General features: G+C 29.9%; 1 protein-coding gene across 2 annotated transcripts in view; it reads left to right on the forward strand.

The window, feature by feature from the left end:
- The window catches only part of LOC126748839 (E3 ubiquitin-protein ligase PDZRN3), a 180395-nt gene that overhangs the window by 44898 nt on the left and 109341 nt on the right, over nt 1–26156 (forward strand). Inside the window, exon 1 of one of the 2 annotated variants that reach the window (XM_050458334.1) lies at nt 2237–2391. The exons of the other annotated variant lie outside the window; for it this stretch is intronic. The gene's annotated coding sequence lies outside the window, so the exon portion shown is untranslated. Of the gene's footprint in view, nt 1–2236; nt 2392–26156 lie in introns of those variants that run through there. 2 annotated transcript variants of the gene reach the window in all.

Below are 26156 nucleotides of genomic sequence, written 5' to 3' on the forward strand. Positions count from 1 at the left end.
CAACGCACTTAAGCACAACAGTAGAGAACTCATCAATCAAGCAGTAATATATCAACTCTCGGGTCATATTCCTTCGAATTCGAGTCGAAAAAAATGAAGTCACTATCCCGAACGAACAGTAATAAAACGTAAAACCGAAAATAGCTCCCGTTTGACCCAGTATTGTTTATATTACACAGTTAATGTATTTGAAAGCAGATACAGACAACGCATATGGCGTACGCATAAGGTGTGAGTAAATTTAACTTACTTTTTCCAGCAAGTGCATTCTTAAACCTGCGCGGATTCCATACTTCTACCATTTAAAGATGAGCCGAATGGCCGTATATGCGCCGCTCAAGATTATTAGCGGAAATAACTAAATGGTTATTAGCTGTTACTGGAAATCATTAATCATTGGATACAATGCTTCCTTAAATGAATTGAATATGGGGACAATGCATCGTTTAGAATAATTGACGTTTAATACGTTTCAAATAACTATTGTTGCTTATTATTTTCTAGGAGAGTATTAAGATAAGGACTCTTTTATCGTTAAGTACTCAATTCGAAAAAAATTATCAATGTAAAAAAATATTTTTCGTCATTATATTTCAAAGCCATTGCTCTTTTTACCTTGGTCCGTTATTTTAAATTTTACCTTTGCGCTCATCGAACTGCGCATGATGCGCCATTATAAATTTATAAAAAAAAGGACCAAATTTGCCGCGCTAGTTTTCCACTGTGTTGTGAAAATTTGGTCGATTTATGTACATCGAGTCCCGTATAGATTAGCACCCTTTTACATGACAAAAAGTTACGGCCAGCGCAAAACCTTGTTAACGAGATTAATTTAATAAATGGCCCAATAAAAACTTTTTAATCAAGCTACTGATTTCGAATGCTGATGTTGTTTTCATTGAAAATTCGGTTGTTTGCGTGCGCCAAATAGAACGTGGCCAAAACGTAAAACTAAAATCGTATCGTGTTTAGTAAAATCAAAACGAAGGGTTGATTCGGTATGTACACAACGATTTGTACACGTACCACGGTCCGGTTTTTTTTTTCTGCTTTTATTTTCGATGCATTTAAAATTCATTGTAGATCGTTTTGCGAATTTAAATTTTTTTGCATTTTTATATAATGCGGTTAAAATAATTAAAACTATTGGGTAGTTTAACGAATGCGCATCGGCGCAGCGCAAGGAGCGCGGGAGATAATTTTGAAATAACGGATTTTCTTTTTTTGTTCGTACGATCTTAAAATTATGTGAGAAAAGCATAGATACAAAAAACTATAGATTTTTTTCAATTATAATTTTTTTAAAAATTATTTTTTTTTAAGTTAATTATTTTCTGCAAAAAAATCGTTTTTCATTAACCCTAATCTTACCCCCCCCACCCACCCCATACAACTTACCAGTAAAAAATTGTTTTCAAAAATCATTGTTTTTCAAAATAATGCGCATGAATAACAGCTTGTTTTATCGTTAATATCCAATCTAATAACACAGTTTGTTTATTTAAATTTGATATAATTATATATGTGTAAATTAATAAATATTTAATACAAAAACAGTGCTATTAGAATGGATTATATGGATGAAAAATAGTGATTTTTCAAAAGAATTTCTTAATGGGCAAATGTTTGGGGTGGGTGGGGGGCTAAGGGTTGTGTTGTTAAAAAAAAATGTTTTTGCAGAAAATTTATATACAATATTTAATTTAATACTACTGTTTATTTAAATCTGATTTAATTTTATATATAAATATTTAATATAAAAACAACCTTATTAGATCAGATAATGTGGACGAAAAATAGTGATTTTTCAGAAGAAATTTATCAAATATTTCAAGTGTAGTAATCAAGGCCTAAGTCTATGTTCCTTTTACATTATTGCCTCTTATTGCTAATTTAGTATTTTTTAATTAATTTTATAAGGGCTGTACCATTATATTTATAACGCATTTAAAACAAGAATAATTACAAAAAACTTAATTCAACATTAGCTTCAATACCCACGCGTTGCCTACATTATTCATTATAACAGAGTAAATACATCTCAGCGATTCCTTAAACGGGGGTCCGAGCCAATTTGAAATATTTGAAATATCCGAAATAGGCCCGGCGCGTTCGCCAGTTGATAACAATTATTTTAAAATATTTCAAATTGTACCGAACGTACGTTTAAGGTTTCGTAGATGCTGATGCATCGCTCGCCTGGAATGTCGCGTGATTTTATTTATTTTTAATAGTAACAATGTGGATATTCAACTGTTAAAAACGGGTTTCTTTGTTTTGTATGAGTGTAATTAATTGTTATAGTAAACTGAACATGGTATTGGTGTTTTTGTGTAAAATGGTGAATTATTTCAACCTAGATTTGCCTTAATTTTTGGTCCATCAGTGCAAGTAAGTTGGTTTAATTGTATTTCTTAATGGTACTATAGGCTAAGAGTGTTTGAGAAAAAATCCTCTTTTTGACATTTACTTTCTGGATATTTTTAAGCCATTGCTGGATATTTAGAAGATTTTTCTGGATTTTTACCAGTAACGTTTGTACAGGCTATACAGTGCTTTTCTTTGAAGTCCCCCCCCCCCCATTTATTTTTTGAACGGGTCAAAAAAAATTTTTGAAACTTGGCATAAGTAAATTGGTCTATAGATACTATTTTTCATTGTAAACTAGGTAGTTGTAAATTCCAAGATGGCGGCTGGGCGACATCTTGAGAAAAAATTTTAAATAGAAAGGGGGGTCGTGTGGTACCTCATTTTAAAGGTCTCAATGAGTACTTTATAACCCTGAAATATTAAACCCATATCTTAACTCGTTTCAAAATGGCGGCCTAATAAAAAAGTATTTTTTTTTTATTTTAACGTTTTACATTTTTATGATTTTTGAATAGGTAAAAATCAGTGTACGAAAATAAATGCGTCACTATTTTATTTTGACATAAAAACGACAGTTCTAAATGTCAAAATAACACATAAGCGGCATCTTGAATAAATGCATTAAATAGAAATCTTGTGTTACCTCATTTAAAAGGTTTTATTGAGTCCAAATCCAAAATTCAAAAATTATAAATTATTTGTATAATATTATTAAAAACGTTAATAAAATCGCAACAGTGTATTTTTTTGGCTGTTACTTTTAGACAGGTCAAAACGGAGTCCACCGAGTCCATGTAATAAATATTAAAAGTACTCAATAGAACCTTTTAAATGAGGTAACACAAGATTTCTTTTTAATGCATTTATTCAAGATGGCGCTTATGTGTTATTTTGACATTTAGAACTGTCGTTTTTATGTCAAAATAAAATAGTGACGCATTTATTTTCGTACACTGATTTTTACCTATTCAAAAATCATAAAAATGTAAAACGTTAAAATAAAAAAAAATACTTTTTTATTAGGCCGCCATTTTGAAACGAGTTAAGATATGGGTCTAATATTTCAGGGTTATAAAGTACTCATTGAGACCTTTAAAATGAGGTACCACACGACCCCCCTTTCTATTTAAAATTTTTTCTCAAGATGTCGCCCAGCCGCCATCTTGGAATTTACAACTATCTAGTTTACAGTGAAAAATAGTATCTATAGACCAATTTACTTATGCCAAGTTTCAAAAATTTTTTTTGACCCGTTCAAAAAATAAATGGGGGGGGGGACTTCAAAGAAAAGCACTGTATAATAATTTCAATTTATTTTAGGAAAAATCTTATTTTTATTTTCATTGGACATGCAATTTGCGCGTAAAAATAATTATTGTATGCCTAATGAAATTATGCTTTATAGTAATCATACAAAAAATAGTCTGACGCCGTTAAGATAATCATTAATGGGGTTAATTTATCAACTGCGCATTGACGCAGCGCAATTTGCGCGTAGGGCTATTTTAAACTAACGTACATAGTTCACTTTATTGTTTGAATATTTATTTTTTTGTTTGCATTTTGGCATATTTTAAATATTGTTTGTTTTTCTTATTTTATAATTGTTTGCATATGTATCTGTCTTTAGGTTAAATAAGCCTAATAATAATTGAGTTTTTCTGTTTCCTTTAATACCTGGTATATTTTTTGAAAAACTTAAGACAGATGTCTAGTTCATTCAATTGTCAATAATTGTACAAAATTTCATGTTACTTTCTTGGTTTTTAAATTATGAATGACAACATTTCTTGAAAAATTACCGCCTTTAATTAATTATTTAAATTAACCAAGCATATTACAAATTGTCATTACTGTCATTTTCATTATATACCATACAAAAGAAAATTAATAATTTTTTTTATATATTTTAACGCCATTAAAATAATTAATATTGGGGCTTATTTATGAATTGCGCATCGACGCAGCGCAATATGCGCGTGGGGCGATTTTAAACTAACGTACCTAGTTCATTTATTTTTAAGTTACTTTTTGTTTGCGGCATTGTTTCTTTGCATTTTGTATAGTATATGTTTTACATATTTTATAATTGCATATTTAGTATTTACCTTTATGTTAAATAAGTTTAATAAAAATTTAGATATTTAGTAATGTCAATTGCTAATACATGTACATTTCGTGTTACTTTCTCGGATATGAAATTTTGGTAATTTTTTTTTAATTACTGGCCTTTCTCAAAAAACGCTGGAGTAGTTATTTAATTATTTTGATCAGTCAATCAAATTACAAATTGTGATTACTGTTATTTCCTTCGTTATGCGAATAATGATAAATTTTTAATGAGTTATATATTAGAAAAAACGCTTAATTAGGTACCATTTAATTATTTCAATTAGCGAAGTTTTATTTTCGATCAGAAAATTATTAAAATATTTATATTTTCAATACAACAATTTCAAATAATTTATCAACTGCGCATGAAGCAGCGCAATATGCGCGTAGGACAAGTTTAAATTAACGTACCTAGATCGTTTATTTTACAATTGCTTGCATTTTTGTTTTGCGGTATTATTTGTTTCCATTTAGTCTTGATATTCATGTTGCTTGTTTTATTTATTTTACAGTTGTTTGCATATTTACTTTATGTCATTATGTTACTTTCATCGCTTTTGAGTTATGACCATTTTGATAAAACGTCGACAAAAATAAATAAAAAAAATGAATTAAAAAAAATATATACAGAGGGAAAATAGAATCATAAAAAAATTACCTACTTCCTAAATGAAATAATCTTCTCGCTACCAGGAATGATTAGACATCTTCAAAAACTACTTAATAAAAAATATTCTGATTTATGTACATATAAAATAGAAAATCATTGTTACACATAACCATTCATCAACAATACCACAAAATATCTAGTGCAGATAAAATAATAACGTAACAGAAAATATGAAAGTTATGAGATGGAAAAAAAAACACGGATTTTATTGTCACGCTTATGATTTAAGCTCAATACTATATAATTCTATAGTTACAATGTTATATAGAGCAAAAACCATGCGAGATAATTTTAAACAGGAAATTAAACTGGAGGGAGAAATCATTTTGTATAAATAATAAATTCCATTTACTAAACTATACTGGGAGAACAATTGAACGAGATCTAGTTGTGCTACTAGTATTCAATTAATAGCAGGTGTTGTAAAATTCAATACGGTTAAAAGCGTTGGAAAACCGATATCCTGAAGAACGTAATTGAACTCGCCCCTTTACCTTGATTAAAAATTGCTTTTTTATTTAAACCAATTAAAAATTCTCAGAAGCGCTTTACTTAACTACCTTCTAACCACTCCTAAACGTTCAAAAAGCTATTGGAAGATATTAAAATTAATAATCCATCGCCTCTAAATTTTTCCAGATAATAGCATCAGACCTTTAGGGCATTAAGGGCTCTAAAGCACGGCCATATCTCCAAGGGAATGTGTCTCACGCTGTTTGCCGATAACCGTTCTGCATTTTCCGCACGAAAGTCATTGACCACTTTTTATTTCTTTTACCCAAACATTCTAGATGGGATTTAAATCGGGATTACATTGAAACCAGTATGGAATAACTTTACTATTATTGCCAGTAAACTAGCAAGGATTATATTTTTTTCTTTACAAATAAAAATGAAACTTTTTAAAAATATCTGTCTAATATATCAAGGCAGAAGTCTGGCCGAGAATTGGATGGCATCTGAAAAACTTTTTAGAAACAACAATGCGGTGTAACTCTGGATATAACTCCTGAAGAACGTGACGGGGAATACACCTTCCTATGAAATATATTTTGTAAACTTCCTAACAAATGTGATTTAATTACAGTTTGTCTTATAACGTGTAAATTAAATTTAACCTCGTATAGGCGTAGGTTGGTGCCGCCTGTCTCAATTACCATAAGTGTTCTTGCTTAAATTAAATCTGTCATGCGGAAAACCAAAACGGTAACATTTTATTTACGAATAAGTATTTCTGGCAGGGCCACTATTCTAGTTCGGGGTTAAATAATTACTAGCTTTGTGTATATAGTCGCTGTTAAATTTACTAAGGGAACAATACCAATAAACAGTAAAATGAATTGGGAGAGGGATTTAAACAAAAAGAGCCCCAACTGCTAACTGAAACTGTTGTGGAAGACGAAACTTTCGACCATAAATATTTGAAGTTTACGCCAAGTTTGTTAGACAAGGTTAAAAATATACGAGACGTCAGTAAAGGGTCACCAAAGGACATTAGAAAGAGAAGTTGCTTTTGTATGAGTTACTTTATAAATACAATATAATTAATAAGCGTATTTTAGGCTTTAAAGAGTTTTTAGATTTGATCATTTATTAAAGACTAATTTTTATATGTTTAATAAAATCAATATTTTATGAATTTTTAACTTGAATTCGTTTAAGACCATCACACTTTCATAATTTACATATAAAAAAATCACCCTATAATGCTGTGACAATTTCTTAAAGACTAGAGCTGATCTTATAAGTTCATTATTTAAGTTTTTTTTCCTTTTTGGTCCCTTGTTAAATAATAAATAATATTTTTATTCTTCTCAAGTCATTTATCGTTTTCTGTCATTATTTCTAAAAAGTAGTTAAGAGTAAAAAAAATAACCTTATTCTAGCGTTTGGCTTTTGGCCAATAATGGTGCAATATATTCATACCAAATAGAGTCAAATTATTAATATTATTTTCAAAATTCAGCAGAAATAGTAGTGACGTGTAGAGTGAAAAAAGTGGGAAAAATTCATTATTCTCAAAAATAATATTCCATCTCTAAATATTTAAATATATAATTTCCATAACAAAATCCCATCTTAAGATGATAAAATTCCAAGGGCTAATGTAAAGAAAATAGTTTTTAAATTATTTAATTTTTTTTTTAATTATTTTTTGTTAATTGGCGTTTCACCATTCGTCTATGTACTGTAGAAAAATGCCCTTAATTCAATTTTACGATGAAGACATAATAAATACGACTTGGCTAATTAAATGTGCCAGACAGAGAAGGGTGTATATTTTCATACATAAGCCTAATAACAGTTTGTTTTTTATTTAAATTGTATAATATATCCAAAAAATGAGTTTATAACATAAAAACAGTAAAAGCAGTCGTTATTTTGAAATCTCTCCTTGCGTCTATTGCGCTGCGCCGATGCGCTATCGACCAAGATACCGTTAAAATTCAAATTCAAAATACAGGGTATCTTACTTGAGCTAAAACTATATTTTTTCATGTTATTTTTCTCATATCAGTCCCATGCAAGTGATTTGGATACAACAAAAACTTTTAATTAATTAATAATAATCTAAATGATGACCAAAACTCATATAAAATCATTCTTTTCTAATTTCCATAAAAAAATCTAATTTTAAGGTTGTTTGGGAAGTAATGGAGAAATTACATGCTGTTAGAACTGTTAAATGATACACTTCTACCTCTGAAATAAAAAATTCCAGGTGCGTATTTAAAAAAATAATTTTTACATTATTTCAATTTTTTTATCACTTTCTCTAAACTGACGTTTTTCAATTTAAAATCCGACGTTTCGTCTCCGAGAAACCATTATTACCCGTGTGTTCTAAAAAACGCCCTCAATTCAAATTTCCCGCCTTCTTTTTGCAGCCTAATGAGTACGACAGAGGCAAACTTATGGCTAAAGTTAATGCGTCAGACAAAGGCGGGAGTATAATTATCTGAAATTGTATTTTTATGCCACTTAAATGTAACAAGACATAAAATAAATTATAAAACACTCCAGGGCCGTATTTACACAAAAAAAAAAAGAAAATTTCAATTTTTTGTTAATTTTCTACAACCTGAGATTTTTAAACTTATTATCCGACGTTTTGTCCACAATTTGCTTATATTTCTGCATAATGAGTACGACAGAAACAAACTTATAGCTAATTAAGTGTGTCTGACGGAGAGGGCTATATATTTTTACCTAAGAATAATAATATCTTAATAAGCCTTGACTTTGTTTTTTATTTAAATTTTATAATAATTCGCAAAGAGTTTATCATAAAAACAGTAAAATTAGTCGTTATTTTGAAATCTCCCCTTGCGCCTATTGCGCTGCGCCGATGCGCAATCGAACAAAATACCGTTAAAATTCAAATGTAGAATATAAAGAATCTTTGTGACTATTTAACTAGGTAGGTGAATTGTTCGTTGTTTTCTTCTACAATTTTTACCAGAATATTGAATTCTTTTTTTATTTCTTCCAGAACCTTGAATTTTATAAATTATTCGACAGGTAGTGAAATTTTTCTTTTATTTCTTCCTGGCAGTTAAATTTCTGCAAATAAATAAAAATTCAATTGTCTGGCAGGAATCAAACAAGAATTCAACTGCCTGGAAGAAATCCAGAAAAATTTCAATTTTATCAACTGCCAAGAAGAAATTAAAAAAATACTCTAAATTTTGCAACAGTATCTATACCATATCTTAACTATAATCTAACTATAAGGATATTTAAATTATTTGATAATAAATATTCTTGAGGATGACGAAATTTAGCAAAAATATGTCCTAATTACCAAAAATGTTGAATCCAGAATGACATTTCACACTCAAAAAAAAAAAAATTTAATTTTTTTATCACTTTTTCTAAGCTGACGTTTTTCAATTTAAAATCCGACGTTTCGTCTCCGAGGAACCATCATCACCATTCATCTATGTGCTGTAATACGCCCTCCATTTTCTTTGCAGCGGCATAATGAGAATGACAGAGACAAACTTATGTCTAATTAAATGTGTCAAAGAGAGACGGCTGTATATTTATCTTAAATTGTGTTTTTGTGTCACCAAAATGCAACAAAAAATAAAATAAATTAAAAAATAAACTAGAGGTCCGTATTTAAAAAAAAAAAGGAAATTTTTCACCAATTTCAATTTTTTGTTAATTTTCTACAACCTGAGATTTTTAAACTCATTATCCGACGTTTTGTCCCCAATTTGCCTATATTTCTGCATAATGAGTACGACAGAAATAAACTTATAGCTAATTAAGTGTGTCTGACGGAGAGGGCTATATATTTTTACCTAAGAATAATAATATTAATTATAATAATATCTTAATAAGCCTTGACTTTGTTTTTTATTTAAATTTTATAATAATTCGCAAAGAGTTTATCATAAAAACAGTAAAATTAGTCGTTATTATATTCGTTATTATATATATATAGTTATTATATAATTATTCGACAGGTAGTGAAATTTTTCATTTATTTCTTCCTGGCAGTAAAATTTCTGTAAATAAATAAAAATTCAACTGCCTGGAAGAAATCCAGAAAAATTTCAATTTTATCAACTGCCAAGAAGAAATAAAAAAATAGACAAAATTTTTCGACAGCTTATTAAGAAATTTCATTTGTTTCCTCACAATCTATATCTCAACTATAAGAACATTTAAATTATTTGATAATAGATATTCTTGAGAATGACGAAATTTAGCAAAAATAACTAATTAACTACCGAACCTAAAATTATAAGTTTTCATATTATTTTCCTTACAAATACAAACAAAAACTTTAAAATAATTAATTAATAACCTAAATTACATCGATTTAAACCAAAATATTTGAATGCCCTCCAGAGATCTAATCATAAACGTCGCCTGTAGCTTTACGGGTGGGTTAGAACCCGCCAATGGCCAGATATTATTTATGTAAAGTAGATACTGCTTGTTTAAATGCTGTATATTTCACCACAAGTTAATGACCGACAAGATGTATTATGGTGTTTAAAGCCATATATAGTCGGCGAAATACTGAGTGAAGTATAAAAAAAAATCACGCTTAAGGATTTTCACAGTTTATTATTGGGAATTAATGTATGCCATTATCGCACGATGAGGCGACCTAAAGCGGATGCACGCCGGATTATGACATAATGTCAAGATAAGATTGTAACTGATTACATGAATAGTGCATAATGATTAAATAAATACTTTAAAAGTTAAAATTATTCACAAATAAAATTCTTGTTACACTAGCCAAAGACTTGCCATGTCAGCGGACAACTAAAGTCGCATAACGAATTGCTTAAGAGCATATATCTGAATAATTTCCTTATTTGTTACCCTAAAAATAAAACTGGAAACAAGCGGAAGTTTCTGAATGCAAATTGGCACATCTTGGCCTTAGTATTCATCCAGCGATTCCCGTTTTTTTGTCTTGTCGGATATAAGATTTGCGAAACTTATACCAAATAAAGTCCATCGCGGTCAAATATTAACCACATCTGTCTCAATTCATCTTCTGATTTAAAGCGGTTTACTTTTAAAACCGATCGAACTGCCCTTTTATGCGGTAAGTCCAGTTCAAAATAGAGGCTTTCAATCATTGTCCGACCCACAATCTTGCTTTCAGCTCAAGTGTATTTAGGATAAAGCTCCAGTTCTCCAGAAAATAACAATTAATTAATATAAGTCGTTGGTATCCATTAAAGTTATGCCTAAATATTTGCCATAATGAGGCATGTGAATTTAGGCAAAACTTTCCACACAGAAGCGAGGTTTCTAACTTCACAATCGCGAATATATTATCTAATTTAACTCTCAGATGAGCTGTCAATATCTTAAAGCTTGAAAGCGTTAAGCTTTCACGCGCAGTCAGTAAGGGTGGCGTATATCCGACAAACACTTTCACAAACTCAACGTTCGGAAGCTGATTAGACATGCTGCAACGCTATAACGGTTCAGTGCAAACATCCCTTTCATGGCAATTCCAAATGGCCTGTACCGATTCTTTGGAACCCTTTGGCCCTTAAGGCTGACCGCTTGTTGCCACAATTCGGAGGGCAAAAACTTGCTCTATTGCTTGAATATTAAGGGATGATTTAAATTCGGGTGATGGCATGCCGTTGCAATGGCGGAAACTTTCATGAGGAGGGGTATTATTTTGTTTTGTAATCCTTTTGAAGCGTTTTAAGCCTGACTTATGTAAAATAATATAAAAAATTACTTTTATTTTAAAAAATAATCAGTAAAGAAATTGAGACAGTCTAGTAATTTAATGAATATTTATAAGGGCTATTAATGGATGGTGTATCCTTAGTGATGTCATAATGGAGCACAATAACAAGACGGTGTTGAAAAATATTCCTAAATAGATTTTGCCCTAATATTTTTATATAAAAATGTTTCTCAATTCCTTTTTAAATTTGAGGCAATTTTGTCAACTATAAAAATCATTAAATTTAATGTTTTAAAACGCAAATTCAACTGCTTGAAAGAAATTAAACAAGGATTGTTTTATTTAGTAGATCAGTTTACCTATAACATAGGAACTACTAAAAATATTTCGACTGTTTTTACACTAATATTAAAGAGATTCCTGAAGATAAATGTGAAAACGTAATTCGAAATTAAAAATTTCTATAGTTTTGGTTAGGACACTTTTTGTATTTTTTTTAAATAAATTTTCGAAGGTTTAGAAATATTTTTTTAATATAACTTAAATTTTCTAATAGGAATTGTAAGGAACTAATTGATTTTTTAAATTATTTATTCAAATTTTGTATCTATTTCATTATCTCTTCCTGGTAGATGGAAAAAATTGAACTGTTTCTGGATTTGTTCCAGGCAGTTGCATTTTTATTCGATCTCTGCCAGAAAATTAAATTTTTATTTAAATGCAGAAATTCAACTGCCAGGAAGAAATAAAGAATATATTAAAGAATTCAACTGCATCTAAATAATTTAAGAAAAATTTGAATTACAAGAAAAGAATTAAAGCAGAATTTAATTTTCTGGCATAAATGGAAGAGATATTTAAGAATTTGGAAAAGATTAAAGAATAATTGAACTATTTGGTCGACACTAAAGAAAAAATTTATTTCTGACAAAAATCAAGGAAGAAATCCTATAAAAAACAAGAAAGAATTCAACTGTCTATAAAAAAAATCGCTCAATTCAATTGCTTTAAAGAAAACAATGAAGATTTAACTGCTTGCCGAAGATTTTGTAAATTTCAAGATCCAAGAAATCAAAGAAGAATTAGATAATTTGTCCAAGAATTCGTAACATTCAACGTTCTGAAAGGAATTGTAGAAGAATTCAATGGTCCAAGAAATATTCAAACTTTTTAAACTACCAGAAAAAAATAAATAAAGAATTCAATTTTCTAGTAAAAAACAAGGAAAAATTTCAACTGCCTGTACGACGAATTCGTACAATTCAACGTCCTGGAATAAATTGTACAAAAATTCAATTCTCCAAAAAAAATTCAGACCTTCTTTAATTGCCAGGAAGAAGTAAAAGAAGAAATACATTTTCTAGTAGAAATCATAGAAGAAAACAAAAAAGAATTTAGTGTTCTATAAAAGAATTCATACAGTTCAACTACTTCGAAGAAATCAAGAAACAATTCAACGTAAAATTCAAGATCCTGAAAGAAATCAATGAAAAATTGAACTACTTGTCGAAATATTTAAATACGTAATTCAAATTCGTAATATTCAACGACCTTGAAGGAATCGTAGAAAAATTCAATGCTTTTTAACTGCCAGGAAGAAGTGAAAGAAGAAATAAATGTTTTAGTAGAAATAATAGAAGAAAAAAAAAGAATAATTCTGTTTTCTATAAAGGAATTAATACAATTTAACTACTTCGAAGAAATCAAGGAATAATTGAACTGTCTATCGAAGAATTCGTAAAATTCAACGTCCTGGAATAAATTGTACAAAAATCCAATTCTCCAAAAAAAAAATCAGACTTTTTTAATTGCCAGGAAGAAGTAAAAGAAGAAACAAATTTTCTAGTAGAAATCATAGAAAAAAACAAAGAAGAATTTAGTTTTCTATCAAAGAATTCATACAGTTTAACTACTTCGAAAAAATCAAGAAAGAATTCAACGTAAAATTCAAGATCCTGAAAGAAATCAATGAAAAATTGAACTACTTGTCGAAATATTGAAATACGTAATTCAAATTCATAATATTCAACGACCTGAAAGAAATCGTAGAAAAATTCAATTGTCCAAGAAAAATTCAAATCTTTTTAACTACCAGGAAGAAGTGAAAGAAGAAATAAACGTTCTAGTAGAAATCATAGAAGAAAAAAAAGAATAATTCTGTTTTCTATAAGGGAATTCATACAATTTAACTACTTCGAAGAAATCAAGGAAGAATTCAACTGCCTGTTGAAGAATTCATAAAATTCAACGTCCTTGAATAAATTGTACAAAAATCCAATTCCCCAAAAAAAAATCAGACCTTTTTTTAATTGCTAAGAAGAAGTAAAAGAAGAAAAAAATTTTCTAGTAGAAATGATAGAAGAAAACAAAAAAGAATTTAGTTTTCCATGAAAGAATTTATACAGTAAGAAATCAAGAAATAATTCAACGTAAAATTCAAGATCCTGAAAGAAATTAATGAAAAATTAAGCTACCTGTCGAAATATTTAAATACGTAATACAAATTCGTAATATTCAACGACCTTGAAGAAATCGTAGAAAAATTCAATTATCCAAGAAAAATTCAATGCTTTTTAACTGCCAGGAAGAAGTGAAAGAAAAAATAAACGTTCTAGTAGAAATCATAGAAGAAAAAAAGAATAATTCTGTTTTCTATAAAGAAAAGACCTTTGTTAATTACCAAGAAGAAGTAAAAAAAGAAATAAATTTTCTAGTATAAATCATAGAAGAAAACAAAAAAGAATTTAGTTTTCTATGAAAGAATTCACACGGTTCAACTACTTCGAAGAAATCAAGAAACAATTCAACGTAAAATTCAAGATCCTAAAATAAATTAATGACAAATTAAACTACTTGTCGAAATATTCAACGACCTTGAAGAAATCTTAAAAAAATTCAATTATCGAAGAAAAATTCAAACTTTTTTAACTGCCAAGAAAAAATTAAAGGAGAATTCAATTTTCTAGTAAAAATAATAGAAAAAAAAAACAAAATTATCAATTATAGAAGAAATCAAAGAATTCATGAAATTCACCATCCTGGAAAAAATCAAATAAAAATTCAACTATTTATCGAAGATTTCGTAATATTCGACGTCCTGAAAGAAATCATAGAATAATTCAATTGTCAAGAAAAACTTAAAGAGGACTTTTACTACCTGGAATAATCCAACAAAAATTCTAACTTCTTTAACTGCCTGCCTGTTCAAGAATTCGCATAATTCAACTGCATCGAAAAATTCAAAGTCCTTCTGATAGTTAAGGTGAGATTTACTGAAAGAAATCAAAGAAGAATTTAAATTTCTGTGAAGGAATTCAAATAATTCAACTTCCTGAAAGAAATCGTAAAAGAATTCAACTGTGACGAAAAACATAAAGCGTAATTCTACTGACTGGAATAATTCAAGAAAAATTCAATATTCTGTTGAATAATTCATACAATTACTGCCTTAAAGAAACTAAAGGGTGTTTGAACATTTTCTTGGTCTCTCTAAATAGTTGAATAATTCAATTTTCTTGAAGAAATCGTAAAATTCAAGATCCTGGAAGTAATCAAAATTTATCATCAGCCTAAAATAATTTACGAAAATTTTTCAACTCTGTCAGGTCTAAGTCTTTAATGTAGTACTTATTGAAAACCCCATTTTTTCCCTGAAATTATAAAATTTTAGTTCAACATAACATTCACAATATACAACATTTTTGATGACTAGCAAAAAACTAACAGCTACTAAAATATAAATAAATTGGATGGATAGTGACATATACAAGTAATTTTGAGTGAAATTAAAATTTATTTAATTATTTTAGGTAGTTTTTAAATACCAATTCTCTTATTTCTAGACAGTTACACTTTTTGGTCCTTCGAAAAACTTACTAAATGAATAGAAAACCTTTAACATCAAATAATCCGATAATTTTCAGGTCAAAGGCGTAATAACGATTTTGATATAAAAAAATAAATATCGATATTTTCGCAACAGATGCCAAATTTGTAAACTTTTACGACCCCTTGCAACAAAGTAGCGTTTTTTTTTTCTGGTTTAAATTTACGGTTATGTGTACATACGGCGGATTCTTTTACGGACACAAGACCTAAATATGTAGTTCTAAATAAATGTTATAGAGGCATAAATTGAAAAAGTCGGTCTTTAAATGAAACCAATAGGCATAAAGTAAGTAATAAACGAGACCAGGACCAACATAAACATTGTAAAAGCAATTTTCTTTGACGCTCACATGCTTACTGATCATAAAAAGGGACATTTGAGGCAATCGCCCACTACGCCATCTAGCCTTTTGTAAATTATGAATTTGCCGTTAATAAATTATAATTACGCGATTACCAATTATGGCAAAGTGCGTCTGGTAGACATTGCCACTTTAAGTAAAATCTGTATTGTTGTGACGAATTCATAATAAGTTACTTATTATATTAGAAATTACTTCAACTCAAATCTGTAATGACACCGTTCGATATACTTAATTTAATTTAAGTTCAATAAGTTTTAAATACAATAATTTACTAAATATAAATATAATCTATTATACCTCAATTTTTGAGTGTGTAAGATAAAAATTTCTAAATTGATTTTTGCTATAAGTGACGTATTACCCAATATAATAAGTAACTCATTATTGCCACTTTATATCCACTAAACAAAAGATCATATTATATATTGTTTTGCTTATATATACATTTTTTTTGCAGGTAAGTCATAATATCGTCTGAAGGCAACCTGATCCCGGCCTAATGGAATATGGTCTGTGTAACACAAGACTCGGTACGTTTTTATGAATTTCTTTAGTTCAATAATTTTCGTCGTGGGACTGATTTTCTTGGGAATATATTTTTTTTAATAGTAACAAATTAAGGGCGCATCAATTTCGATTATTATGCATGAGGTTATTATACTTGGAAAACCTATTCATATCCACAAATAAAATAACGCGAAAATGGATGTATCCGCTTCAAAGAGTTTACTAGCGGTTTTCGGTTTTTCCAGGTCCTGGCTTCGCTATGCCAGGGAGCACAATGTAATATTAAATGCGAATTCGTACAATTCTAAAGCGACAAGTATAATTGCCTTATGTGCATTACATTGGGCCAAATCTCCCTTTTGTTACGGTGGTATAATGTTTTAAAACCTTTCCGATGGTCACCGAATATCGGTCCCAACAGGGCATCCAGCGTTTTAAAAATAAATAATCCGAAATCCAAAGCGAAATAGGTTAACTAGATTACCTTGAAATACGAGTTTTCGCTGCTGATTTCCATTTGCCATCAAATTTATATGGTAACTAGGTTAGGGAAAATGTAAATAATTTGTTGGTATTAGTTTTTAACGTGATTTAAAATTTTTTTTCGAGCAAAAAAACAAATGCGTAATTAGAGGTTGGGTCGGTTGGAATTTAAATGGCCTTAATCAGGCAAATTTATATGAAATTAGTGTAAATTTTAATGTATATAAATCTGACTATCGATCCTGTCCACCCATGTAATTTCTCTTCTACTACCAAGCATATTATGAGCAATAATTTTTTTAAATGTAAAGTGCACAATGGTTAAAAAATATTAATTATTTATGAAGCAAAATTAAATGTATTTAATTATGATACCACAGACTATTTAGATTCTTAAATAGGGATATAAAAATTTTGTTTTCTCTATTTATTATGTCACCCTTAATTTTATTATTGGTATCTCAGTATACAGGTTGGGGGATAGGAGATTACGAATTGCCCAGAATTTTTTTGTTTTGGAAAAAAAATTAAAGGGATTTTAAGAGTCTTTTATGTATATTTAATACACCTGTACACCGACAACTACGTAAACAGGTCGGGAAATAAGAGATTTCGAATTTTCCAGAATAATGGTAACAATATAAAGGGTGTTTTTTTTAGAGGTTTGGATTTTAAGTTGTCAAAACTGTTTCTGGTGATTGTCAATTTGATAGTTGGTGGGTCAGTACAGTTTGCCATTTCACAATGAATAGATTTACTCCAGAACAACGCTTTCAAATTGTGCAAATATATTTTGAAAATCATAGTTCAATTCGCCAAACTTACCGTGCACTGCGTCCATTTTACGGTCGACATAATCGGCCATCCGAGCAACCATGGATCGTTTTCATACCACACATACTCTAGTTAATAATACGCATCCACAAATACGCACAGAAAAAGTTATTGCTGCTGTGAAGCATAATGTTGAAGAGGACCCGAATGAGTCGATTCGCCATCGTGCACAATAATTGGGGCTGTGCCCATCCACTTTGTGGAAGATTTTGCGGCAAGATCTTGGCTTGCGAGCTTACAAGATCCAACTTGTGCAAGAACTGAAACCGCGTGACCATTATGCGCGCCGTACGTTTGGTGAATGGGCGGAAAACAGTATTCAGGTTGACCCATTTTTTCAATCCAAGATTTTGTTCAGCGATGAGGCTCATTTTTGGTTGAACAGCTTCGTCAATAAGCAAAATTGCCGAATTTGGCGTGGAGAAAATTTAGAAGCTTTTGTTGAGACGCCCTTACCTCCATTAAAAGTCACAGTTTGGTGCGCTTTATGGTCAGGAGGAATCATTGGCCCATATTTTTTTAAAGATGATAACGACCAGAATGTTACAGTCAATGGAGAACGTTATAGACCATGATTGTCGACTTTTTTGTTCCTCAGTTGAACCGACTTGATGTGGCAGAGCTTTGGTTTCAACCAGATGGTGCAACATGCCACACAGCGCGTGACACTATCAATTTATTGCGGGAAACATTCCATGATTGCATAATTTCACGCAATGGACCTGTGAACTGGCCTCCACGATCGTGTGATCTCACCCCTGGATTACTTTCTTTGGGAATATGTGAAGTCACATGTCTTCAAAGATAAACCACAGACGTTGGATCACTTGGAAGCAAACATTTGCCGCGTTATTGCCGAGATACGACCCCAGATGCTTGAAAAAGTGGTCGAAAATTGGACTTTCCGATTACGCTACATTCGAACAAGCCGTGGCGCTCATATGCCCGAAATCATTTTTTAAGTACTAATGGCATAACAATATCTTTTAAATAAAACCAATACCATGTCAATAATTTTTTTTTTTATAGTTTTATTTCTCTTCAAATTTGTATACCTCTCAAAAAAACACCCTTTAGATTTAAGAATTTTGTAAAAAAAAAGAAAGGAATAATAGGACTTTTTTTTGTGCATATGTAACCTACCTGCTTTATACTGACAATTGTATATACAGGTTGGGGAATATGAGAGTACGAATGGTGCAGCAAATTGACAACACTATATTAAAGTATTTTGGAAAAGATAAAAAAGGGAGTGTAAGACTCTCGTATGATTCTCATTGATGAGTTGGTCACATCACTGTTTTTAAAAAAAAAATACGACTAGACGTCACTTGTATAGCAATGGTGTTTTCAGTGAAGAGTTTTTTTTTGTTAATCGCGACGTATATAAAATATAGAACAAAGGTCCAAGAACACTACCTTAGGTAGAAGTCAGTCAGAATTCGTTTTTAACGAATTTCTTCGAACAAATTATTTAAAAAAAAATGTTTCATAAATCGCCTTTGTGGTATCCTGTATAACCAACTAGCTTGCAAATAAATATGCATTTATTATTGTTTCAATTAGTTACATGAAAAAAATTACTAACTAGTAAATATTGATAAATTTTTTTAAATCCTACAGAAAAACATGATTATCTTGTAGATCTGGCGGTTCCACCAACAACTTCTCACTCTTTTTCTTGCACAAATATGTATATAGGTTGGAGGACGGAAGACTACGAATTGTCCAGAATAATGGCCACAATATATTTAAGAATTTTGTGAAAAAAAAAGCGATTGTAGGACTTTTTTTGTGCCTATTTAACCCACCTGCTTTACACTGAGAATCAAGTATACAGGTTGGAGAGTAAAAGATTACGAATTGTCCAGAATAATGGCTACACTATCTTTAGGAATTAAAAAAAAATTAAGGGGATTATAGGACTCTTCTTTTTGTGTATATTTAACCAACCTATTTTTCTCAGGAAATTAGAGGTTTTTGAATTATGTATGAGTCAGGATGATCAATATAAGGTTTTGTAAGTTGGATGACAATAATTTAAAGGTCACGCATAGCACTTTCTTAATATTCTAGCCCCGAAGAAAATTGTTTTTACTGCAGAGTATCCATGTTTCAACTTAAGATCAATGTGATCTTTGTACTTAAGCTTGTAGTGATTTTTCAAAGGAACTTCTTGTGGTATGGATGAAAATGATTTCTTTTTAAAATTCGTTGCACTGATCTTTCACTTATTCCAACTGCTGCTCCGATATTTGACTGACTTAGGTTAGAATCTTCGGTTACCGTTAATAACACATCTAACTTTTGCTCCTGATTAGTATTTATGGAAGACCGACGCACTGTTGCAGGACCCTGTACAAATTCCGTGTCAATTTTATGACAAAAATCGTTGAATAAACATGTACTTAACGATAATAATATATGATGTGTTGCTTGGGCAGTGACGTAAAAAAATATGACATTAAAAATCTCTTCCTGGTGAACCGTTGAATATATTGCCATTAGTCATTAAAGGCGAAAAAAGAAAAGTGATTTTAGATAGTAAGGTAAAATTATGAAAAGCACGATTAAAAGTGAAATAACTGTTCAACGAAAGCACAATAAATTAAGGAACAAATCAAAAGAATGATGAATGGTGTAAAATGGTTCCATTATTGCTTCGACCTCTAACCCGTAATTTCCCATTTCCTATTAAAGGCGTTAGATTAAAACATGATTATATCTATACGTCCATGTAGAGGCAGCACGTCTTGCTATTTAGTTGGAATCACATGAACGTTTTGGCGAAATACGAATCCCTATTGATCCTTTTTGTATTGGCCAGATAATTATTTTATTAATAGGAAATTACCTGCCTTATATGGCTCCAATCCGAGGTGTAATAACTATATTTAGACGTGAGGCAATATAAAATTTCACATGCCACGTTTCGGCACAGAAACGGCATCCTAAGCTAAAATAATAAAATGCACGCGTCATGAACAATAAAGCGGGCGTTTTCCAATATTTGCGAAGCAAATTTCGAAACTTCACTTACATGCGAAATTTCTTTCGAGCAATTTAGCAAATTTTTGCGTATATTGGGTGATTTTCTGCATCAATCGGGGCACCGCTCCCATATAAAGTGTTGACAGCGTAGCGAGCCTTATTATTTCCGAAAGGAAAATATTTTCATTTTAAAAGAAGTAAAGTAGTTTGTAAGCAATATTGAATTGACTCGGAGTTTCTGTTTCCTTTTGTCTCCCGCAGGAGAAATTAATTTAAAACTGCACAATCATTTTGGAATTTAAAACGAGCATTTTGTTGTAGAAATATCTGTTTTTTTTTGAGTATAAATAGATACGTTTATATTGCATTTTTTAGATTAATGTGATTTTTATATCCCCATCTCGAGAATTTAATAAGCATTCTACTAGCAATAGAATCACATAAAGGAATCAATTAAACATTACCATTATTTTCCTTTGCACTAATAGACTCCTTAAGTTACATCATGAATATTTGCTTGGATCAGTGGAAAGAAGCGATACTATTCCTCTAGCTAAAACTGGAAGCTCTACAGAATTTAATTATATTCAATCTATATCTATACTTCCTATGCTTTTTAGAGGATGAAATGTTGGAATATTTGAATAATACCAACTTAATTCGTAAGGGTTAGCCAAAATTTGGTGTCCTCAGTGCTTCCTAGTCAATGTTTGACATTTGTTTGTTGTCATTTAACATACATAACATACGGAGAATCGCGATAGAATCTGCAAAAAGATTTTTTTTTTTTGGGTGAAGGAAAGGGTTACATACACAATTTGGACTAATGGATTTATGAATGGATTATTCTGTCTACAAGTGTGATATTTTTGCCTCACTACCAGAAAAAGTTCGACAAAATATTACATGAAAAAATAAGAGACATCTTGACGAGAGATCTAACCTTTAATATTATTAAGAGTAATATGGAAGAGCAAATTAATATAGCCAATATTCTTCAAAGAGGTCTTTAAAAATATCGACACAGGAATTTTGCTGAATAGAGACCGAATGAACATGAGCAACTTTCAAGTACTAATGGACAAAATAAAAGAGGTCAGCAGTAACTATGGCTTACAAATTATTGTAAGCATTTTATTTAAAACTAGTTCAGATTATCCTTCCTATGAAATCCAAATCATGTAGTAATAAGATAGAAATGATTGAGAAAATGTGAGGTTAGTTTCTACGGTTCTTCGGTTAGTCACGTCGTGCAAGGGAGGAATGATAGAACCGAATTAGGGCAGATTTTTATATATGTATCAACCCTCCGCACATGTACCAAGTCATCGAATAATAATTATTTTTATAAAAAAAATTGAGATTCAATATGCCTTTGAAAAAATTAAAGAAAATGCAAATGAAAATTCAGTTACAACTTTTTTGGTTTTTCTGATTCAAATTTAATTCAGAATTTTTATCATTATCATCACCTTACGTTTAATAATTTTGATCACATTTAAGGAATTTAAAATTAATTCTAGATAGTCCATAAGTTTGACACTCATACTTTTTTTTTTTTTTAACCCAGAAATTTTTATTTAATTTGACGTACCGTGAATGTTATCAAATGGCTTTTAAATGTTTTTTATTTAAAGTAATTTTGTGTACACTAACATTAATGTTGAGGTAATGGCAAAGGTTTATTTTAATTCTTATGGTTGTTAGATCTACGGGTATATAATATGACTTCATCATCTTTGTTGGGCGAAAAATTGAGATGGTGTCCAAGAAAGTTGTGGTCTGTTTACATTTTCTTTCATTCTTGTTGCAAATAACTTTATCATTTTGTCAATATAAGTTAAGTGGCAGGACAGTCTGCACAATTAATTTTAAACACCACTTTCCTTAAAAAAAAAAAAAAAAAAAAAAAAAAAACCTTACACTGACTGAGCTTATTTAATTAAAATAAAAAAAGGTCATTTAACTAACAACTTTTATGAACCATCACTGACTAACATGACAATATAAAAACGAACCTACATTTTGAAAATCACGAACAAAATTGAATTTAAAACAATCAAGTCTTTCTTGCCTAATAAGCTAATTTGGCCAACAAATGAAGGGAATTATGGTTCGCATCAAAAAAGTTTCCCTAATAAAAAACCCACCCTCGTCCCTTATTATAGACGAGATGGCGGGGGAGCGTCTGATGTAAAATGAATGTCTCGTAATTTGTAAGTCGCCTTATTAGGTAAAGATTTTGTCAAGGAAAATAGCGTAAATTTTAATTAAAAACTTTATAAATATTAATGCGCGGGCGGGGGCGCCTTCAAATTCCACAATGCAAACTTAAAACTTTCATAAAAGAATCCCGTCGAAATGAACAAACTTGGCCAGCGTTGAATATTCTTTATCAATTTTCTATATAAGGCGAATTCTCTATTTCGGCAAAGTCAAATTCCAGCTAGGCGAGACCTAGGACTTGTTATGCCTGGGCTGTTGATAAATATATAATTTCCAGTTAGGTTTAATTTGTGGATACAACTACCTGTCTAAATGGAGTTTTGCATTCTAAAATAGCCAAAGGAATTGAGCTCCTAAAATATGAATTTATTGATTCAAGTACTTAAGGGTCTTGATACAATAAATCTAATGGCGGTTTTAAAAATATATATATATACATATACGTATTCCAATCTCGCCATAGTGCCATTTCACTTGCATTTTGAAACAGCTTTTTATTGACATGTATAGAAAAGGCTTTTACTTCAAAGGTTTAATGTTTATATGGATTGGAACGTTTTGTATTGCCTTTTATGTTGCAACAATATGACATACATTTGTAAATGCATTAAATAAATTTGCCTAATTTATTAATTAATGCACTACTAAGAAATTTGCGGGATCATTTTCCTCGGTGAAATTAACAATTTAAAAATAGTGGTTTTGCTTGAATTATGAATAAATTTACTGATTACCGCCTCAAGAAAGGTGATTTATTTTAATTATTGAGGTTTTCAAGCATCTGGTAATTAATTAAATGTATGTCTCTTAACTGCGGAAATGTTTTTAATTAAATATTTAAATTTCTCTTAAAAAGTGTAAGAAAATGTTTATTAAACAGAAAAAAAAAGTAGATTTTCTTTCTCTCACAAAGCTCCTTAAGCTCAGCTTTTTCCCCGAAGCATAGTGGGGGCTTAATTAAATGTCCACACAAAAGCGGGTATCTCTGGACATGGCAAAAACGCCTTAATTACAGTAACTTTTACCATAAACATCAAACTAATATATTGTTCTAGCATTCTGACCAACTCTGTGGGAACAATGTACAATTTTGCAGAAAACTAATTTTGTTATCATGGAAAATCCTTTCGCTTGACTCGTATGAAATATCTCTGGACGCTGCTGATTTATGCAAAAAGTTTTTTTTGTGCTGACTCGGTATTTATTTTTTTTAGTATATTCCTTTTAGTTTTGAATTAATTTTATATATTATGTAATTTATAAGTCCTTATATAATCCAAAGTCCTTGTCCTTTATAAGTCCAAAGCTCCGATATATTTATTTGAGAAACTTATACCTAGAAATCATGTACATGCTCGAATTATTAGGCAAAACACTCTGACTATGCCCCATCACTCAATGGCTCTCTTTGAACGATCATTCACTTACAACGCAGTCAAATTTGTGAACGTCTTTAGGCCTGATTTTAGCAATGGCCTGTATGTTTTTAAAAAACATTTCAAGAATCTGTTTCTACAGGAATCATTTAGGTAAATCAAAAGATTTTCTTATTTCTGTTAAATGAATATTGTTTTATTTTTTACTGATTTATTTTTGTTTATTTTGTTTTTTTTTGTGTAATTTAAGAAGGTTAAGAGTTTAAGAGTAGCTCTTAGCTAATCTTCGCCTTCGAAGGCAAAACTATGTAAAACTATGTATTTGCTAAATAAAGGCGCTTTATTATTATTATTATTATTATTATGTAAAAATGTCAAAAATACATTAATAGGGGGTTAGGCGTTTACCCTATAAGTAGTAACTATATAGCTATTTATTATTCTTATCGTCCTTATAAGGAAAACGCAGAAAACGTATTTTTTTTTCCAATTTTCACATTTTTTTTTTTTTTTACGGAATACACTGAAAATATTGAAGAAATTAAAACACTTTGGGATTTTTTTAGTGATACGAGGTATTTGGCCACTAAAGTACAATTTTGAGATAAAAGCCAGTGGAAAATAGTCCAAAATATAAATTGAAAAATTGTACTATTAAAAATTTGTACTAAAAACACCATCGCAAAGAAATTTTTCAGTAAGTAACTTAACATATGTTAAAATGTCAAAAATACATTAATAGGGAATTAGGCTTTTGTGAGGAAATATATATTTTTTTACGAAATTTTTTCTAATTTTCTGCAATTTTTGCATCCTTTTTTTTTTAAGGAATATACTGAAAATACTGAAGGCCTTTGACCACGCATAAGGCCTTTAAAGCACAATTTTGAGATGAAACTCAGTGGAAGTTTTTCAGTAAGTGTTTCAATTTAAATGAATAAATTCCTAATATATCCTGAACAAATTTAATTCAAAATTAATTTTATATATTATAGATATGAAAATCCCAAAAATACATTAATAAGGGGTTAGGCACTTACCCTATAACTACTAATGTGCGAAAATATTTAGTTATTCTTGTGCCTCTATAAGGAAAACGAAATTTTTTCTAAATTCCACATTTTTTTTTACTTTAGGAATACATTGAAAATACTGAACAAATTGAAATACTGTGGGATTTTGTTAGCGATGCAACGCCTTTAAAATACATATTTCATATAAAAATCTGTGGCAAATAATAGAAAATATAATTTTATATATTATAGATGTAAAAATACATTAATAGGAAATTAAGCATAAAACGCATTTTTTTCTTTTTTTTTACACTAAACAAATTGATGTCAGTGGAAAATGGTACAAAATATAAATGGAACAGTTGTACTATTGAAAATTTGTACTAAAAACATCATCACAAAGAAATCTCTAAAGTCTTTCAATTTAAATGCCAAAATTGGAGGAATTGGTTCCTATTTTTCCTATAATTCATCTGTCACAATTTGGGGAATATTTAGGCTATACATTTTAAAATTGGCTAGAAGAAATACTCATTTGGATTTAAAATACTGAATTTTAATTGGTCAAAAATGTAAGACCAATAAGAATCCAATATTTTGTAACCTTAATACAGATCAAGCTTTGACGTCAACATTTACTCTCAAAAAAATATTGACGGATGAAACATACAATAAATGTCAATTATTTGACAGATGACATAGGAATTAGGACTGGACTAATGCAAGAATTTTAAGGATATTTGTAAATATACATTTTGCGAATAATTTATTATTTACTGGAATATTTCAGTTATTTAAATCCCTAGTGAAAAGTTCTTAGAATGTTCGCTCTAAAGCCTTTAATACAGATCTGTTTTTTTCATATTGACATCAATTGTCAACTAAAACTCGACAGATAATAATAAACGTCACTTGTTTGACATTTGACATACGCATCAGGACCGCATTAAGGCCGAGATATATATGCCTGGAATATGCGGATAATTTACACACGTTCTTTTACGTTCAGAAAACCTTGACGTATGAGTTATCATAATTCATTTGTCAACAGTTGGAGGGAATCATCTTCATAATTTACATATTCACGTGTTAACTGTCAAAATTGAATATTGACAGTAAAATTCAAGTGTCAGTATT

The sequence above is a fragment of the Anthonomus grandis genome, chromosome 22 (assembly GCF_022605725.1).
Source record: "Anthonomus grandis grandis chromosome 22, icAntGran1.3, whole genome shotgun sequence".
Classification (NCBI taxonomy): Eukaryota; Metazoa; Arthropoda; class Insecta; order Coleoptera; family Curculionidae; genus Anthonomus; species Anthonomus grandis.